Raw genomic sequence first — 19,510 nt, forward strand, 5'->3', positions numbered from 1 at the left:
AGAGATCATGAGTTTGCTAAGGAAACTGTCAAGACTCCTTTGAGTTTTCTTTCAGTTATTAAGTTGATAGAGATTGTATTAGTTGTTTCCTTTGTCTATGTTGATTAATTGAGTCTATTCCGCATTGTTAGTTGAGTTATTTCCTATTGTTGGAGCTATATAGTTTTCTATTGCTAGAATAGTTTCTTTTTAGTGTCGTGTTATTATTTCTGCGTGGTTGTGAAAAATATGTTCCAGCCGCCTGTGGCTGTGTATATAGTGTTTGTATCCCAGTTTGGGGTCACCGGTACAGGGGAGACTCTGCCGAAATTTTCGGTAGGGATTCCTCGTAGTTAAGTAGCGTACCGGTTAAGTAGAGTTAGTAGTTAAGTAACGGTCATCCATAGAGAGTAGTAGAGTAGTAAGAAGGGTGGTCGTTACATACTCGTCTCGAATCAAAGTCCTGTAATAAACCGTATAGTTTAGCTAAATTTAATTATAAGCAAATTAGCTAAACCAAATTATTTTTCTCCAGAAACCCTAATTAAATAGTTAATCACAGTTAACTATCCCTAATCCAAAGCTTAGGGTTCCATTCCTAACTTAACCACAAGTCGACCTAACTACACATGAACCACCAACTATATAATGAATCAAACCTATCCAAACAAACTCAATTAAGTATCTTACCCAATTTAAATCTGCACAACTCTAAAGCTTCTATCAACAGTACAACTGGAGATCGACTTGTCGCCGCTAGCAACAAAATAAATTTCTGGATCAAGGAAACCACAACAAATCCCATTAGAAATTCTTTCCCACTGTCCAATTAAGATGAGAACATCATAAAATCAACAATACCTAATTTTCCTTACCCAACTCGTAGCTGTGCTTGTTGATCCACACCAGAACTGTGGCTACCAACACAAATTGATTGCTGCTGGAACAAAAACAAACAAACCAAAACAGCAAATAATCAAATTCCTTGAACCTACAGAATTTCCAACCAAACTAAACCTCACCGTGGATTTGATCAAAATGGGGAGGGGTTGCCGGCTGGGAACTAGGGCTCGGCTGTGAAGACCAAGCTAAGCATGAGAAGGCGGTCGTCTACCGGCGCTAGAGCAAAGAGAAGGGCTCTGCTCGACAATCGAAGGAAAGGCTCGGCCGACGGTGCTCGCGCGTCGCCGGTGCTTGGGACAGGGAGGAAGAAGGGAGGTGACGTCGACACACAAGAGGAGAATCGGCTCGCTAGGGCACAAAGGAGGTCACTCGGCTGCGGAGAGGGAGAAAGGAAGTGTCGACTTCCCTTGGTCCGGGGCTTATGCACGCGTGGGAGAGGAGGAGGGAACCACCGAGTGGCGGTTAGGGCATGGGAGCGGCGTTGGGAGGAAAGGCTCGGGTCGGCGACAGAAGAAGTAGAAAAGGAGAGAAAAAGAAAAGGAAAAGAAAATAAAAAAAGAAAAAGGAAATGATTTAAAGTAAATAAACATTTCCTCATTAAAATGGGGTAGCCTAAACAGACTTTTCCCGGCCCCATTTTTGTCCCCGTTAACTCGTCCATACAGTCTCCGAAAAATTCCCGAAAAATTTCCAAAAATTTTAAAAAATTCCCTTATTATTATTCGTCATTTTTCGGTATTTTACAGTTTTAAACTAATTATTCTCATTACAATTATCATCTAAAAAATCTATCTCACCATTAACAAATTCAATCCCAGGAGGGAGATCCAAATATTTACATGACACCACATCTCTATCACACTCATCATCATAGAATTTGTCAAATTCTTCATCGCTCTTAGTTTCCACCAACATTTATGAAGAACTTTGTGGCACATGGGTTCTTAGTGGAGGCATTAGGATGAAGTCATTTTCATTGATAGTTTGAGGCATATAAATCATGTAATGAGGAAGCTGTATATGTGGTGTATAAATCCTTGTTGGAGTGGTATGTGGGTCGAGTTTTCTCGAGGGTTATAGTGGAGGTCTAATGCATTGTGAACTCACTCTATCTGACTTAGCATCAAACTGGTTAAACCTCTGATTCTACTCGATGATAACTTCTATATAGTTTTCAAGACTCGTGAGGGGTTGCAACAGTTCTTGATCATCATTCACATTAGCATTCATGCCTTGCACTTCTGAGATTGCTGGGAAGATTCCATCCAATTTTAATTTGACCATTGTTAGAGGTTCTGTGGCTAGTGGCTAGCACATGAGGTATTGCTACCATGAGATCGGGGGTTCGAATCTTGACAAAGCCGAGGTAAATGCTTTCTTTATGTGTTAGTCATTATTCCAAAGGCTAGTAGCCGCCCGTGATTTATCTCCTCCGTGTTGACCTTGGGATGGATTGGCGGGGGCGCTGGGGATGAGCGTATTCATCTTTTACCACCATTGTTAGAGGTTCTATGTTTGATTAATTAACTCATATGCTTTGTTCATAAATAAACCTCCTGCACTAGAATCTAATAATACCTTATTTGAGAAAAAAAAATCCTCATATAGAATAGGTGCATAGTGAGTCATTTCCCCAACCCATGATGAGGACATTGCTTTAATAAACTTTTGAATCTCTCCCATGTTTGAAATAGTGATTCTTCCTCTATTTGAGCAAAATTTATGATTTGCTTTCTCATGAATGTTGTCCTACTTTGTGGGAAAAAATAATTCAAAAAGAGTTGTTCCAATTGTTCCTAGCTCGTTATGCTTTGTGGACGAAGGAAATTCAACTAAGTCTTTGCTCTACCCTTTAGGCTAAATGGGAATATCAGCAATTGAATAGCATTTTCTCAGACTCCTTCACACTTCACCATACTACAATATGCTTAAAATACCTCAAGGTGTAAGTATGAATTTTTAGAATTTTCTCCTCTAAATCTATGAGCTTGAATCATGAAAATTAGTTCCCTCGGATGGGTCTAGTGGCTAGCACATGAGGTGTTGTCATCATGAGATCTGGGATTCGAATCTCGGCAAAGCCGAGTAAATATCTCCCTTATGTGCTAGTCACTATTCCAAAGGCTAGTAGCTGCCCGTGATTTATCTCCTCCGTGTTGACCCTGGGACGAGTTGGCGGGGGCGCTGGGGGCGAGTGTATTCATCTTTTTGTCATCTTAAATCATGAAAATTAGTTCTAGATCAAGTTGAAAGTTGACAGCATCAATCTATAGTCTTACAATGGGATCTAGTCCTTTTGCAGATATTGGTGTGCAAAATTCTCTCAAAGACTTCCTTGACATGTTAGTGCTCATTGTATTCTAAAAAAATTATAAGAAAAAATAATAATGCAAAATTAAAAACAAGAAAGAAAATGCAGAAGTAAATGCAAGAAAAAGAAAGTGCAAAAAGGAAAAAGAAAATGTCTAGAGTAACTCGTATACTAATCAACTAATATTAATAAAAATAGTTCCCAACAATGAAATCAAAAACTTGATATATATTTGCAAGTGCATGGAAATGTCCCCAAGTAATAACAAGATATCGATACACATAGACTGTCGATTAAGTACTAGATGATTTTGTACGATGAATTTGTTGGATCGTGATCGTTCGATAGAGGGGGGGGTGAATATCGATTACAAAAATTCGTCGAGAGTAGGCGCAGCGAAAAAGTAAAATAATGCTAACACAGAACCTTTTTACTTGGTTCGGAGCCTGTGTCGACTCCTACTCTAAGGCCCGTACTCGTTGAGTATTTTCATTGGGCAATCACTATCAATTCGAATAATAATTACAAAAGAGTTAAGTACAAGAATTGATAGAAGTAAAATACCGACAATAGAGCAATAATAAAGAAATCGAAGCTTTGTCGGAGTGGCGTCGCAATGTCGTAGGAGCGCAGGAGAGCAGATCATCAATTCAGAGTTGTTGTCTTGAGCTCCGCTTTTGACCCTCCTTATATAGGAGGCTCGGGGCGCCCCAGATCCCTTCCGGGCGCCCTGGTGTGACATGGTAGTCCCAACCAGCGAGCTCCACGTGTCGACGCCGCGTCTTGGATAATATTTGCCTCCGGGCGCCCGGACCACCTTTCTCTAGAAAGTGTCCTTCTCCTACAAGACAAGGTTAGTCCGAGACAAATATAACGAATTTCCTGCAATACAAAGTGTTAGCACAGTTTATAAGTTCAACATTAAGAGTATGACTTAGATTCTGTCTTTCCGATACTGGAATCTTGTCACGATCTCGACTTAGATATCCGAAATAGATCTAAGCCGGATCGACGACTAATGTTCCCTTCCCGGGAACGCGTCCTCACAGTCACTCCCTTCCAGTGACTTACCTTTACTCACCTGCCAGACGTCCGGTCAGCCCTTCGACCTGTCTGGACTTCTCGCCAGCTATCTGGTCAGCCCGTCGACCTAGCTGGACTTCGTGCCAAGCGTCCGGTCAGCCCGTTGACCCGCTTGAACTTCGTGCCAAATGTCCGGTCAGCCCGTCGACCCGCTTGGACTTCGTGCCAGACATCCGGTCAACCCGTCGACCTGTCTAGACTTCGCCTGCACACTCGGTCAGAGTATTAGATAACAACAAACCTAACTTAACCTAATTTGTCATTCATCAAAACCTGAGTTAGACCGTTAGTGCTGACCGCACCAACAATCTCCCCCTTTTTGATGGAATGACAACCTAGTTAAGTTAGTGAAAAAAATATGCAAGTAAAAAAATCAGCATGATTTTTAAGCTTTTTAAATTTGACATTTTACTTCTCTAACTTAACCACCTATCCCTCCCCCTTTGGCATTTAGCAAACAAGGACATAAGTCAAGCAATCAAAAATACAGAATATCGACAAAATAAAAATTATGAGAAATGATGTCAAGTTAACTTGGGGGAGTTTTTAAATTTTAACACATTAGTATTTTAGCTTTTATTTCTTAATTTTTGTAAAATAACTCAGTTTTGAAAAATGGCTAATTTAACAATATAACTTAGTATATTTGAGTAATTTTGAAAGATAGTGAATTTGTAAATTCAAGAATTTTTTTTTTAAAAGCTAATTTTCAAGTATAAGTTTAGATAGTCTAATTTTCAAACATAAGTGTTTAAGTTCCAAATTTCAATAAAATTTAAAATTTTCAAAATAAGTTTCAACTTTGAAACACTTTACTAACAAGAGTTTTTACAACCAAAGTTTCAAGATCAAGGTTTAAATTTTCAAAATAAGTTTCAACTTTGAAACAGTTTTCAAACATGAGTTTTCAAAACAAAAATATCAAAACAAAGTTTGAAAAAATCTACTTTTCAAAACTAATTAAAACTTAATTTTATAAAATCCAATTTAAAAGCTTAGTTTTATAAAAGCTAGTTTTCAAAAATAGATATATCAAATTAGATTTCCAAAAATAAGTTAGATTTTTCAAACACATTGAAAATATTTTTAAGAAAATATTTTCACAAAACAAATTTCAGATTAAAGGAAAAATAAGTATGAAATCAATTAATTCTCCCCCTGAACCTGACATAATTTTTTAAGTAAATCCAACTTTAGTAAGATCATCAATTCAGAGTTGTTGTCTTGAGCTCCGCTTTTGACCCTCCTTATATAGGAGGCTCGGGGCGCCCCAGATCCCTTCCGAGCGTCCTGGTGTGACGTGGTAATCCCAACTAGCGAGCTCCACGTGTCGACGCCGCGTCCTAGATAATATTTGCCTCCGGGCGCCCGGACCACCTTTCTCTAGAAAGTGTCCTTCTCCTACAAGACAAGGTTAGTCCGAGACAAATATAACGAATTTCCTGCAAGACAAAGTGTTAGCACAGTTTATAAGTTCAACATTAAGAGTATGACTTAGATTCTGTCTTTCCGATACCGGAATCTTGTCACGATCTCGACTTAGATATCCGAAATAGATCTAAGCCGGATCGACGCCTAATGTTCCCTTCCCGGGAACGCGTCCTCACAGTCACTCCCTTCCAGTGACTTACCTTTACTCACCTGTCAGACGTCCGGTCAGCCCTTCGACCTGTCTGGACTTCTCGCCAGCTATCTGGTCAGCCCGTCGACCTAGCTGGACTTCGTGCCAAGCGTCCGGTCAGCCCGTTGACCCGCTTGAACTTCGTGCCAAATGTCCGGTCAGCCCGTCGACCCGCTTGGACTTCGTGTCAGACATCCGGTCAACCCGTCGACCTGTCTAGACTTCGCCTGCACATTCGGTCAGAGTATTAGATAACGACAAACCTAACTTAACCTAATTTATCATTCATCAAAACCTGAGTTAGACCGTTAGTGCTGACCGCACCAACAATCTCCCCCTTTTTGATGGAATGACAACCTAGTTAAGTTAGTGAAAAAAATATGCAAGTAAAAAAACCAGCATGATTTTTAAGGTTTTTAAATTTGACATTTTACTTCTCTAACTTAACCACCTATCCCTCCCCCTTTGGCATTTATCAAACAAGGACATAAGTCAAGCAATCAAAAATACAGAATATAGACAAAATAAAAATTGTGAGAAATGATGTCAAGTTAACTTGGGGGAGTTTTTAAATTTTAACACATTAGTATTTTAGCTTTTATTTCTTAATTTTTGTAAAATAACTCAGTTTTGAAAAATGGCTAATTTAACAATATAACTTAGTATATTTGAGTAATTTTGAAAGATAGTGAATTTGTAAATTCAAGAATTTTTTTTTAAAAGCTAATTTTCAAGTATAAGTTTAGATAGTCTAATTTTCAAACATAAGTGTTTAAGTTCCAAATTTCAATAAAATTCAAAATTTTCAAAATAAGTTTCAACTTTGAAACACTTTACTAATAAGAGTTTTTACAACCAAAGTTTCAAGGTCAAGGTTTAAATTTTTAAAATAAGTTTCAACTTTGAAACAGTTTTCAAACATGAGTTTTCAAAACAAAAATATCAAAACTAAGTTTGAAAAAATCTACTTTTCAAAACTAATTAAAACTTAATTTTATAAAATCCAATTTAAAAGCTTAGTTTTATAAAAGCTAGTTTTCAAAAATAGATATATCAAATTAGATTTCCAAAAATAAGTTAGATTTTTCAAACACATTGAAAATATTTTTAAGAAAATATTTTCACAAAACAAATTTCAGATTAAAGGAAAAATAAGTATGAAATCAATTAATTCTCCCCCTGAACCTGACATAATTTTTTAAGTAAATCCAACTTTAGTAAGATGATTTTGAAAAATAGTTTTGTATAAAAAATATAAAGATAAGCTTTGTAGAATTGATCAAATTTTCAAAAAGAAGTTTTTTACAAGTTTAAAACATTATAAGTTTTATAAAGGCAAACGTAAAATTTTCAAGTCAAATTAAGTTATTTTTAATAAAGGAAAAATATATATTTAATTTTTCAAACTAGGTTTGAACTTGAAGCACTTCTTCAATATTTTTCAAAAACAAATTAAGTTATTTTTAATAAAGAAAAAATATATATTTAATTAATTCCTCCCCTGAATTTGATACTCTCCTTGACTTTATTACTCTCCTTAATTTATTTCTCCCTATTAAGTTAACACTAAGGTTTGAGTATCTTAATGTTCAAAGCCTTAACACCTTTTTATTTACATAAGTATCTCTATATACTTGGTGTAATTATTTATTTAAGTTAAATTAATCAATTATTCTAAAATTAATTAATTTTAGATTCAGGTCCTTAAACTCTAGTTTAAGATTAAATAAGATAACTTGTTATTAATTCAATAACAATTTATCATTATCAATAATTTATCGATTAAATTTTACTTGATTCAATAATTTAATACTTCTTAAAATAATTTAAATTTCGTATTAATTGATTGAGTTGATTTAATGAAAGTGCTAGTTATAATTTTAACTATTCATTTACTTCCTTTTAAGTAGAATTAACTTAGTTTAAAGTTAGAATTAATTCGACGTTAAATTTATTAAAGTTATTAAATATAGTTAAGGTTCAATTTGAATCAATCGTTAATAATGATAAATTATGATTTAATTATATTTTGATTAACACTAAAATTATGATTTATTGAGTTAAATTAAGGTTAAGCATTAATTAACTGTTTAATATAAGGTTAATTTAGATCACAGTTAATTTTTGAAGTCCGTACTTCCATTATTAAATTTATGATCTTAAGTTAATCAAATTTTAATTATTTGTTAATAATGTCATTAGGGTTTAGATTTAGTTCAAATATTTTAATGTAATTTGAATTTAGCGTTTAGGGTTTATTATTATACAATTTTATTTTACTTTAACTTTAAGTTTGCTTTTTGATTTACAATGACTTTTTAAACTAAATTTTAAGAAAAACTTAATTTTTAAGTTAAAAGATTTAAGTTAATTTTTTTTTTAAGTAAAAAGGATTTTTAATATAATTTTTTAAAATGATTTAAGTTTAATTTTAATTTTAAATTTTAAACGAAGTTTAAATTTTAAATTTTAAGTTTTAAATTTAAATTAACTTTAACTTTAATGTTAAGTTTTAAGTTAATTTAAAATTAAGTTTCAACTTTAATTTTAAAGTTTTTATTTTAAGTTTTAAAGTTTTAATTAGCTTAAGTGTCTTAATTTTAAAATGACTTTAAAATGATTTTTAATGATTATAAGAATTTTTTAAAAGGTTTTTTAACATAATTTATTTTTCAAAAAAATGAATTTTTAAAATTTTCAAAATACTTTTTAAGAAATTTTAAAAAAAATTTAAAGAATTTTTTTAAAAAAATTTTAAAAAAATTTTTAAAGAATTTTTTAAATAAGTTTTTTAAAGAATTTTTAAAATAATTTTTAAATTTTAAAAATAATTTTTAAATAATTTTTAAAATAAATTTTTTTAAAGAATTTTTAAAATAATTTTTAAAGAATTTTTAAAATAATTTTTAAAGTAATTTTTAAAATAGTTTTTAAAGAATTTTTAAAATTTTTTTTAAAATAATTTTTAAAGAATTTTTAAAGTAGTTTTTAAAGAATTTTTAAAAATAGTTTTTAAAGAATTTTTAAAATAAGATTTTTAAAGTATTTTTAAAATATTTTTTAAAGAATTTTTAAAATTGTTTTTAAGGATTTTTAAAATAATTTTTGAAGTAATTTTTAAAATAGTTTTTAAAGAATTTTTTAAAATAGTTTTTTAAATAATTTTTAAAATAGTTTTTTTTTAAAGAATTTTTAAAATAGTATTTTTTAAAGAATTTTTAAAATAATTTTTTTTAAAGAATTTTTAAAATAGTTTTTAAAGAATTTTAAAATAGTTTTTAAAGAATTTTTAAAATAATAAGAATTTTTAAAATAGTTTTTAAAGAATTTTTGAAATAAGTTTTAATGTAATTTTTAAAATAGTTTTTAATGATTTTTTAAAATATCTTTTAATGAATTTTAAAAATAATTTTTAAAGAATTTTTATAATAGTTTTTTAAAAAAAAATTAAAATAGTTTTAAATGTATTTTAATAATTTTTTTAAAATAATTTTTAAAAGAATTTTTAAAGAATTTTTAAAATAGTTTTTAAAGTAGTTTAAAATATTTTTAAGTTAAAACGTTTTTTAAAATAATTTTAAGTTAAAAAATTTTGAAATAATTTTAAGTTTAAAAGATTTGTAAAATAATTTTAAGTTAGTTAGAAGGATTTTTAAAATAATTTTAAGTTAAATTTTTTTTTTTATTTAATTTAATTTAGTTCGAAATTAATTTAAAATTTAATTAATTTAATTTAAAATTTAGTTTAATTTAAACAGCAATTTAATTCAATTCAAATTTTAATTTAATTTAATTAATTTAATTTGAAATTTAAATTAATTCGAAATTTAATTTAATTTGAAATTTAAATTAATTCGAAATTTAATTTAATTTGAAATTTAAATTAATTCAAAATTTATTTTAATTTTTAATTTAATTAATTTTTAAAAAAAATTATTTTATTTCCTTATTCATCTCACCCGATCTAAATTATCAATCAGGGAATCCTATAATTTTGTGAGATGAGTTAGATTCAATTATAGGGTTTAGTTTAACTTTGTGTTAGGTTCAGGTTTAGCTTTGGGCTCAACAAATAGGCATTTTTCAGATAAACTTCTGGGATATGGTGAGTCACCTGGACATCATTAGAGTAACCAAGTCTTCGAGGTTTTCCGAATAGTCCTATCCACGAAATTTAATACAAAACCTTGGTCTAACTAGTTAGGATCCGTAGGGGGTAGCTTCGGCTAGTTTCACTTAGCCAAATGCACTAGGTCGAAGCCATATCTTCCTAGACATGCATAGACTAAGCTTCCCTAACATACTATCATCCAAAACTTCACCAGTACTATAGGTCAGGTTAAACCTTGTCCTTTTACTCTAGTCCTAATCTACCCTGCCGGGTAGATTAGTTTCGGTTACCCTGTCGGGTAAATTATTTTTGGAGGTGTCAACTATTTTGGAGCCTCCCCCTAAATTATTGATTTTTCTTTTATGATTTTTTATACAATTTAGTCTTAATGTTTAATTTATAATTTAGATTTAAGTTTTTAATTTTGAATTAATTAAATTGGTTAAATTATCCTTTTTTTAAGAGAGTGTATTTAATATTTGAATTTTCTTTCAAATTTAATTTTATTAAGTTAATTGAATTGTCTTTATTTAATAGATTATCGTTAATAATTAAGTTTTTATTAATTTTTGAATTTGAATTAATCAAATTGTTTAAATTATATTTCTTTAAAGGTTTATCTTTTAACCTTTTATTAACTGTTAATTTTTTAACCTTTTATTAACTGTTAATTTTAAATTTTCTAGATTATCTTTGTTTAATATGTTATCTTTAATATTTAATTTTAAGGTTATTAAATTTATTCTTGATTTTATAAGAGTGTTTGATTTTATCCTTATATTTTCTTTATCTTTTAAGTTGATATAATTAGGGAAATTTATTAAATAAGTCTTATGTTTAAAATTTAATTTTTTGTTAATTAAATTATCTTGGGTTTGGATAGGATTTTCCAGATTGATATTGTCTAGATTATTAAATAATTTATTAATTGTGTCTAGATTAATATTGACCTTATCATCATTATTATTTGAACTTTCAGATTTGTTTAGGTTTAAATTTGAAATTTTAGGGTTATTAATTATTTTCAGATTTTCTGAATTTTCTAAATTAATTAGATTTATTTTATCAGAAAATATCCTAGGAGTATTTTTGCAAGTATTGCCAGCTTCACTATTTTCACAGATATTTTCAGAAATATCCAAATTAACATGTATATTCTTTAAACTACTATTAGCAGGGGTATTTTGGTAAATATTACTCACCTTAACCGCATCCCCTAATTCAGTAGGCTTTTCGATTGGATCTTACCCGAGTTCGGATTCGATTTTTACTTGATCCTCGAGCTCCATCGGCTCCTCGTGAAGTTTGATCAACTGGATTCAAAGCTCATGTGCATCTTTGTACTTTTCTAGTCTGCATAAAACATTGTTAGGTAGAACATTATAAATAATTTTACTTACATTTGTGTTTAGTTCTGAGTTCTAAGAAGGTTTTCTCAATATCAGCCAATAATCAAAGTTTAGACTTCCTAAGAAACATTCCATTCTTCGCCTCCAGTAATTGAAATCTTGATCGCACGGTGGTGATTCGTTGGGGTTCCATCCTTCTTGAAAAGGCATTGATCTTGCACACATGGAAACAGAGAAAAAGTCCCAAGACTTGGTCTTGGATTAGCAGTGTTGGAGAAAAAAATATAATTTTTCACTATTTTTTTTAAATAATAAAATATTAATAAAAAATATTATCTCAAAATTTTGAAAATGTAATATTTTGTCGATACTAAATAATGGTAAAAAGATGACAATGTATTTTTTAAAAATAATTTTGGAGAGAAATTAAACACCCCCTTTGCCTGATTGGTGGTTACACCAAATCAGAGCGGTACATGCTCTGATACCACTTGTTGCGTGATCGTTCGATAGAGAGGGGGGTGAATATCGATTACAAAAATTCATCGAGAGTAGGCGCAGCGGAAAAGTAAAACAATGCTAACACAGAACCTTTTTACTTGGTTCGGAGCCTATGTCGACTCCTACTCCAAGGCCCGTACTCATTGAATACTTTCATTGGGCAATCACTATCAATTCGAAAAATAATTACAAAAGAGTTAAGTACAAAAATTGATAGAAGTAAAATACCGACAATAGAGCAATAATAAAGAAATCGAAGCTTTGTCGGAGTGGCGTCGCAATGTCGTAGGAGCGCAAGAGAGCAGATCATCAATTCAGAGTTGTTGTCTTGAACTCCGCTTTTGACCCTCCTTATATAGGAGGCTCAGGGCGCCCCAGATCCCTTCCGGGTGCCCTGGTGTGACGTGGTAGTCCCAACCAGCGAGCTCCACGTGTCACGCCCCGGAGGAGTCTCTGTCCGAAGAAATTTCGGCAGCATCTCCCCTGTACGGCGGACAATCTGAAACTTTTCTACAAGCACTATATACCTCAGCCACATGCGGCTGGAATAATAACAATAAAAGGAAACAAACACCACGCAGTTAATATCAAATTCAGCCTCGGGCTGACACAACCACGCAGTTAAAAATAAAGCAGCCCACTCGGCTGTACCAAAACCAAAACATAAAACTGCTAGCCGGCTAGGCTTACACAACCAACAACAAATACGAAATACCACATAACAACATCAACACTCAAAAATATAAAACCGGAGTACAGAGCTAACAAACTGATACATAAAACAAAACAAAACATACGTGAAACCGATAAGTCTCCTGATGTGACGTGGGGACCAGCAGACAGGATGCTCCAAGCGACACCATAAATAACCTGGTACCTGAAAAATATAGAGTCCACGGGGGTGAGTTCAACAACTCAGCGAATACCAATAGACATGCCTAGTAAGATATATCTAACAGCAATAAACATGGAATACAGCTTCCTAATCATATATCTAGGAAAGATGCAAAACTGAAAGGTAACTAAGGAAGCTGTACTCACCAGGAACTCCTATCCAAACAAAAGGGTCGTCAAACCGAAAGTGCCCTAAATCCTGTATGCATGTCAAACATATGCATCCAACCAAATGCAGCAAATAAATGCAGCAAACACAATCACAAGAAATAAATGCATCAATGCATATGATGTCAATGATGCGTCCTGGTCACCCCGACGCTAGTCAGTCATCTCACACACAAATGGCGAGACCGAGTGGGTAGGGTTGTGACAACCGTGCACTCTGACTACCCCCGATGAGTGACCGAGTGGACGGATGCTGTCGGAGTACTCCTGTCCTGTGACCCCAAATCATAAATGGGGAGCTCAATGCTCTCAACTCCCAGACATGATGACGGGAGGAATCCACCTAACACGCCAGTCACACTACCCATGAGCGGACCAACGTAGCCAAACAAAGTCCCCAACACACATTGCTCGAATCGACCACTAACCCATGAGTGGTGGTGTGTGCGATCCATGTAATCGGCGATGTGCTCAACAACAATGGAGTCGACTATCGCACAGCATGCAATCATGATGCATGACACTAAGCATGGCAAAAACTGATCAACATAACCATATCCATACATACAAAATGGGTACTGTAAAAGCGATGGTCACATACCAAGATCTAGAGTACACAGGTCAGATAGAATATCAATAACCCTATGTCCTGAACATAATAAGTATGGAATATCCTGATCAGCATAGAAAAATCCATATATACATAATATGGGTACCACAGTATCAGTAAGTCAAATCCACGGATCTAGGGTATACAAGTCCTCTAAGGTATAACAACCTAGACCCAAATCATATCCCTCTTCCATAGCATATGTACCAACAATATACACAGATCAAAGAATCAGGGTCTAAACACCCGAATCATATATGATATACAAATAGAGGTACACAAACCTGATATGGCACAAAAACCTAAGTATCAGATAATCTAGATACACAGGCCAGAAACAACAATCCAAATCCTAGTCCTAACCTCAGTAAGCATGGTATGTCACTCTAGAAACTAAGATACTCATGGTAACAAGATAATCATGGCAACAAATCACGAGATATAATCACGGATACATCACAGGTGACAAACCTAACATGCTATGGATATCAAACAGTGACATACCAAAGGCAAACATGTTCATTGCATGTAGTTATAAAATACTATACATATCCAATGACAATATCATAAAAGATAAGTCAAGAGGTACCCGCCTCCAATCGGTAAGGTCCAATCCGATCCAAATTTGACGTCGAGATACTCGTCTCGAATCAACCTCCTGTAATCACATTTTACAATTAATTATATCATTAAATCAAAATGACCAAATCCTAAACCTATTAGGAATAAATCATGGTGAATCAATCCAATAGATCCACATCTCCTTCACAATTTACCACATATCACCAATTCCAACACATAAGCAATTATGTATGCATCAATTCCTACCTAAATCAATATTCCCAATACCGATCTAAAATCTTCACATTCCACCTGCCAGTGAATTTTAAATCCAAGCCCCCTTAAACAGAACAATCCAACATGAGACTAAAGAGGATAATCTAGAGAGGAAAATCAAACCAACAAAAGAGTAATAATCGTATGCTTATACCTCCTCAATGACCTGATGGAGCCATTTCATGACAACCAGAGAACCAAATCGAGGCAGGAAACGGGGTCAAGCTCACTGCCAATACAAAGGTGAGTGGCACGGTCCTGTTGAAGCACAGCGAGGAAGAGGAGGTGCTAGGGCTGAGGGCTCGACATTGGCAACGGGTGCTCGGAATGCATCTACGCCGGTGATCTACGCTGAGATCCTTTGATGGTGCGGTCGCAACTCACGAAGAGGGAGAGGCTCGGCAGTGGCACTACTGTGGTGCTAGGGCACAGGGGAGGGTCGGCCACTGGGATCTCCCCGGCGAGTGTGACGGCGTCAGCAAGGCACAGTGTTGGCGGCCGGTGGCTCGACTGGGCAGCGAAGCAAAGATTAGGGCACCGAGAAGGAAGAGGGAGAGGAAAGGCGAAACTCAGCCGCCAGCTCTCTGGTCCTTGGCGTCGTCGGCGTCGGCAGAGGAGAGGGAGGAACCGGCGATTTGCGGCGCCGGTTAGGGCTCGCGTGAGGGAAAAAGAAGAAAGGAAGAAGAGAATCGGGATCGGGGGAAAAAGAACTCGGGCACGCGGGGAAAACAAAAGAAAGAAAAGAAAATAAAGAAAAAGGAAATGTAAATATAAACATTTCCTCACTTAAACGGGGTAACCTAAACAGGCTTTTCTGGCCCCCGTTTTTATCCCCCGTTAACTCGTCTGTACGAGCTCCGAAAAATTCCAGAAAAATTTCCAAAAATTCTGAAAAATTCCCTTATTAATATTCGCCTATTTCCGGTATTTTACATTCTCCCCCACTAATAAAAATTTGGTCCCCAAATTTCGTCATCTACCATCAGCAAGTATTAACAACAGATATAGAAAGTATAAATGCTGAACGGTAAATTAAATCACATCCTCAAGGGAAAAATGGAGTATCGAGCTCGGATAGTATCCTCGAGCTCCCAAATAACCTCCTCGTCCAAATGATACTGCCATCCGACTTTAACCAGCCGAATAATTTTATTCCGCAACTGACGCTCTTTCTGGTCCAAAAATCCATACCGGAACCTCCTCGTAAGTAACATCAGGCTGAAGGGGACTGAGATATCTGCCAACAAATCTGTCGAGTCGGATATATACCACACATGGAATACATCGTGAACATCTGACAGGAACGATGGTAGTATCAGACGATAAGCTATCCCTCCAATCCTCTCCAAGATCTGGAAAGGTCCAATGTATCGCGGAGCTGGCTTACCTCCAAGGTCAATCCCTTCACCCCTTTCGTGGGTGAGACTCGCAGAAATACCTGGTCGCAAATGGAGAACGCTAGGGGTCTGCGTCTCCGATCAGCATAACACTTTTGGCGATCCTGCGCCTCTAACATTCTCCGTCTGATAATACGGACCAACTCTTCGTTCTGCTAAGCTCTACGAGGTCCCAACAACTGGGCCTCCCCCAACCTCATCCCAGAGGGTGGGTGTCCGACAAGACCTACCCTACAACGCTTCAAACGGTGCCATCTGGATAGCCGAATGAAAGCTGTTATTGTAGGCGAACTCTACTAACGGCAGATGGTCCTCCCAACTGCCTCCGAAATCCATGACACATGACCTCAGCAGGTCCTCTAAAGTCTGAATGGTCCGCTCTGACTGTCCATCTGTCTGTGGATGGAAGGCTGTACTAAAACAGAGCTGTGTACCCAAGGTCTACTGCAGACTCTGCCAATCGATCCAGAGGATCAGTCCTCCGGATCGCTAAGAAGTGCGCGGTTTTGGTTAATCGATCAACAATTACCCAAATCGCGTCATGTCCTCGTCGTGTCCTCGGCAACCCTATCACAAAGTCCATGGTAATGTGATCCCACTTCCACTCAGGAATAGAAATCCGCTGAAATAAACCGACAGGTCTCTGGTGCTCGGCCTTCACTTGCTGACAGACAAGACATCTAGCTACAAAATCCGCGATGTCTCCCTTCATGTCGTTCCACCAACAGAAACACCTCAAATTTCTGGGTACATACGGGTACCACCAGGGTGGACAGCAAATCATGAGCGATGAACCTCCGGAAGTAACTTCCATAAGACCGGATGAGACTGGAATACGCAAAAATCTGTCTCAAAAGTGTATAACACCCTCCTCGCCTCGTGTGAACTCGGTCTGCTGCCCGGAAGCTATCTAGCTGCAAATAAACTGCAAATACTGAACAACAGCCTAGGGCTCTCGGATCCTCGTCCTGATCGACGACTGAGCAACCATGGTAACCAGAATACCCTGCTCTGTCCGTCCCCGCTCCTCAAGGCACAATTCGGAGTATCCCTAAATCAAGTCTGTGACCACCACTCGGTGGCAAGCTAAAGTCCCTCTGGACTTCTTGCTAAGTGCATCAACAACCACATTAGCTCTCCTTGGGTGATAGCTAATGTACAATCATAATCCTTCAGGAACTCTATCCATCTCCTCTGTCGGAGATTAAGTTCCTTCTACGAAAACAGATATTTGAGACTCTTATGGTCAGTGAGAATCTCAACTGTAACGTCATATAAATAATGTCGCCAAATTTTCATGGCAAAAATAATGGCGACTAGCTCCAGATCATGTACAGGGTAGTTCTTCTCATGTTCTTTCAACCGACGAGAAGCATAGGAGACTACTCTATCGTGCTGCATCAAAACAGCGTCCAAACCCTGAATAGATGCGTCGGTGTAGAGGACAAATCCGTCCTCCCCAGAAGATAAAATCCAAAAATCGAAGCCAACACTAGTCTCCGCTTCAGCTACTAGAAGCTGGTCTTGCAATCCTCAGTCCAAGTAAACTTCACGCCTTTCATGGTCACGCGTGAAAGTAGCATAGCTATGCGGAAGAAACCCTCGACGAAAGGTCTGTAATATCCTGCGAGTCACAAAAGACTGCGGATCTCCTACACTGATTTCGACTGCTCCCAACGGTAACAACCTCTATTTCCTATGGAACCATGGTACACTCCTACTGGTGACCGTGTGTCCCAAACATCATCACAAAAGACAATCCAATTCAGCAATACTGATAATCACATATAGATGTTCTCATCGAATCATCTCTAGATCTATGCAAAGGTAGTGTACGTGACTCACCTCGGATCCGAAATAGATCACATCATCGTCAACAAAGACAATGGAATTCGATCCAAACATCCTCGAAATACCAAAATCATCATGTCTCTGAAAACATCTAAGGCACTGTAAGCCTATATGGCAAAACCAAGACACATAATGTCTGTATCACAGACATTCCTAACCATAAGATCCTCAACAATAAATAGATCTAATCACCAACGATATAAATCACCAAAGAAAATATCCTCTAGTGTGAGAGCAATGCTCTATCACACGAAATACCACATATGTGGGAGCAACGCTCTATCACAAACAATCCGTAATATGTGGGAGCAACGCTCCACCACAAACAAACAATAATATGTGGGAGCTACACTCCACCACAAACGATCCATAACCTGTGGGAGCAACGCTCCACCATAAACAATACATAAATGCCCAAGACACCTAACTATCCAGCTAGAGACTGCAAAAGATCTCTCTACCACAAATCACTGTGGGTAGCCTAGGGTATAACAACCCAGTAATCAAATCAAGTCTATAGTCAACTCAATCAATATCGTAGTGGGTCACCCGCTGATAAGAAAATGGGTTGACAAGGTAGTCCAACAAATGACATAATGCAGACACTCCACATCCTGCATACAACATAAGTAGAATCCTCATGATACTACCAACAATACACCTGGCACACGTGCACACACAACATAGGTATAATCGACATAATCCTCCAATTATTGTACACCAAACATATACACAACTCAGGTATATTCAGTATAATACCTCCCACATCACATACCGTACACGTGTGCTTAAATCAACGTAGGTATAATCGACAATATACCTCCATAATACTCACCCCATATATATACATACACCTTGAGTATGATCAACATAATACTTCCAATAAAGTCTAATTGACACAAGTGTATCCACAAATCAAATATAATCAATAAGATACCTCGAACATTACATCCAACACATCTGCATCTAACATAACACCGATTTAATCAACATGATACCTTCCATAATACAATCAGCATTAGCTCAATGATGCAATCGGTCAGTCTACCACAGGACTCCTACAACACATAATAATCATATCTACACACCACATAAATATGCATAATCAACATATTTAAAATCCAATCTACCACACAAATCCTACGCCACCTTCTAAGTTATCCTACAAGGTACTTACAGTCTAAATTTAAAGTACCCACGGAATAGGATAAATCAATCCTCTAAAGACTGACCAAACCAACAACGATATACGGCTAATTCAGTCTTTTCCCACGTCAGTAACAGTCATGTACTCCAATGTGCTCATAATATCCAACTAAGCACGAAAAAAATCAAAAGATTCGAACCTCTAAAAATAGAGTATAATTGTCCTCTACTGATCAAACCAACAAAACTAAATCAATCATCTTCTAACTAATCAAGAATACCTTAATCCTCCACAAGCAACTAAGGTATATCAATACACGACTACCCAAATCAACAAGTGTAAATCAGACTTCTACTGACCAATCTAACAAGAGTAAACCAATATTTACTGATGAAATTAACTGAGGTGATATGGTATTCTACTAGCTAAGTCAGCATGAATATATAGATACTATTCACTATCCAGCTAATAATAGCAGAGGCTGGTATATGCCTCGATCTTCTAATCAACTAATAATAATAGAAGCTAAAAACTACTGGTGTATGATATAATAAATCACCAGAAACTGTAACCCTTAACCTCTATCAAGGTCGATCATCATCAGTGGTTTACCTAATGCATAAAACGTATGATATATCAACTAGACAGGTACTAGTAAAGAGTGCTAATACATGTCATAAACTGTAATACTCAACAGTGTATATACTAACAGAAAGGTAGGATAACAGTATATACTAACATACCTCCT

General features: G+C 35.4%; 1 non-coding gene across 1 annotated transcript; it reads left to right on the top strand.

Moving 5' to 3' along the window:
* Window positions 1-2,517: 2,517 nt before the first annotated feature.
* Window positions 2,518-2,625, top strand: LOC122025881. The gene has a single exon (XR_006123903.1). It is a non-coding gene; the product is annotated as a small nucleolar RNA R71 (small nucleolar RNA).
* The last annotated feature ends 16,885 nt before the right edge of the window (window positions 2,626-19,510 follow it).

The sequence above is a fragment of the Zingiber officinale genome, chromosome 9B (genome assembly GCF_018446385.1).
Source record: "Zingiber officinale cultivar Zhangliang chromosome 9B, Zo_v1.1, whole genome shotgun sequence".
Classification (NCBI taxonomy): Eukaryota; Viridiplantae; Streptophyta; class Magnoliopsida; order Zingiberales; family Zingiberaceae; genus Zingiber; species Zingiber officinale.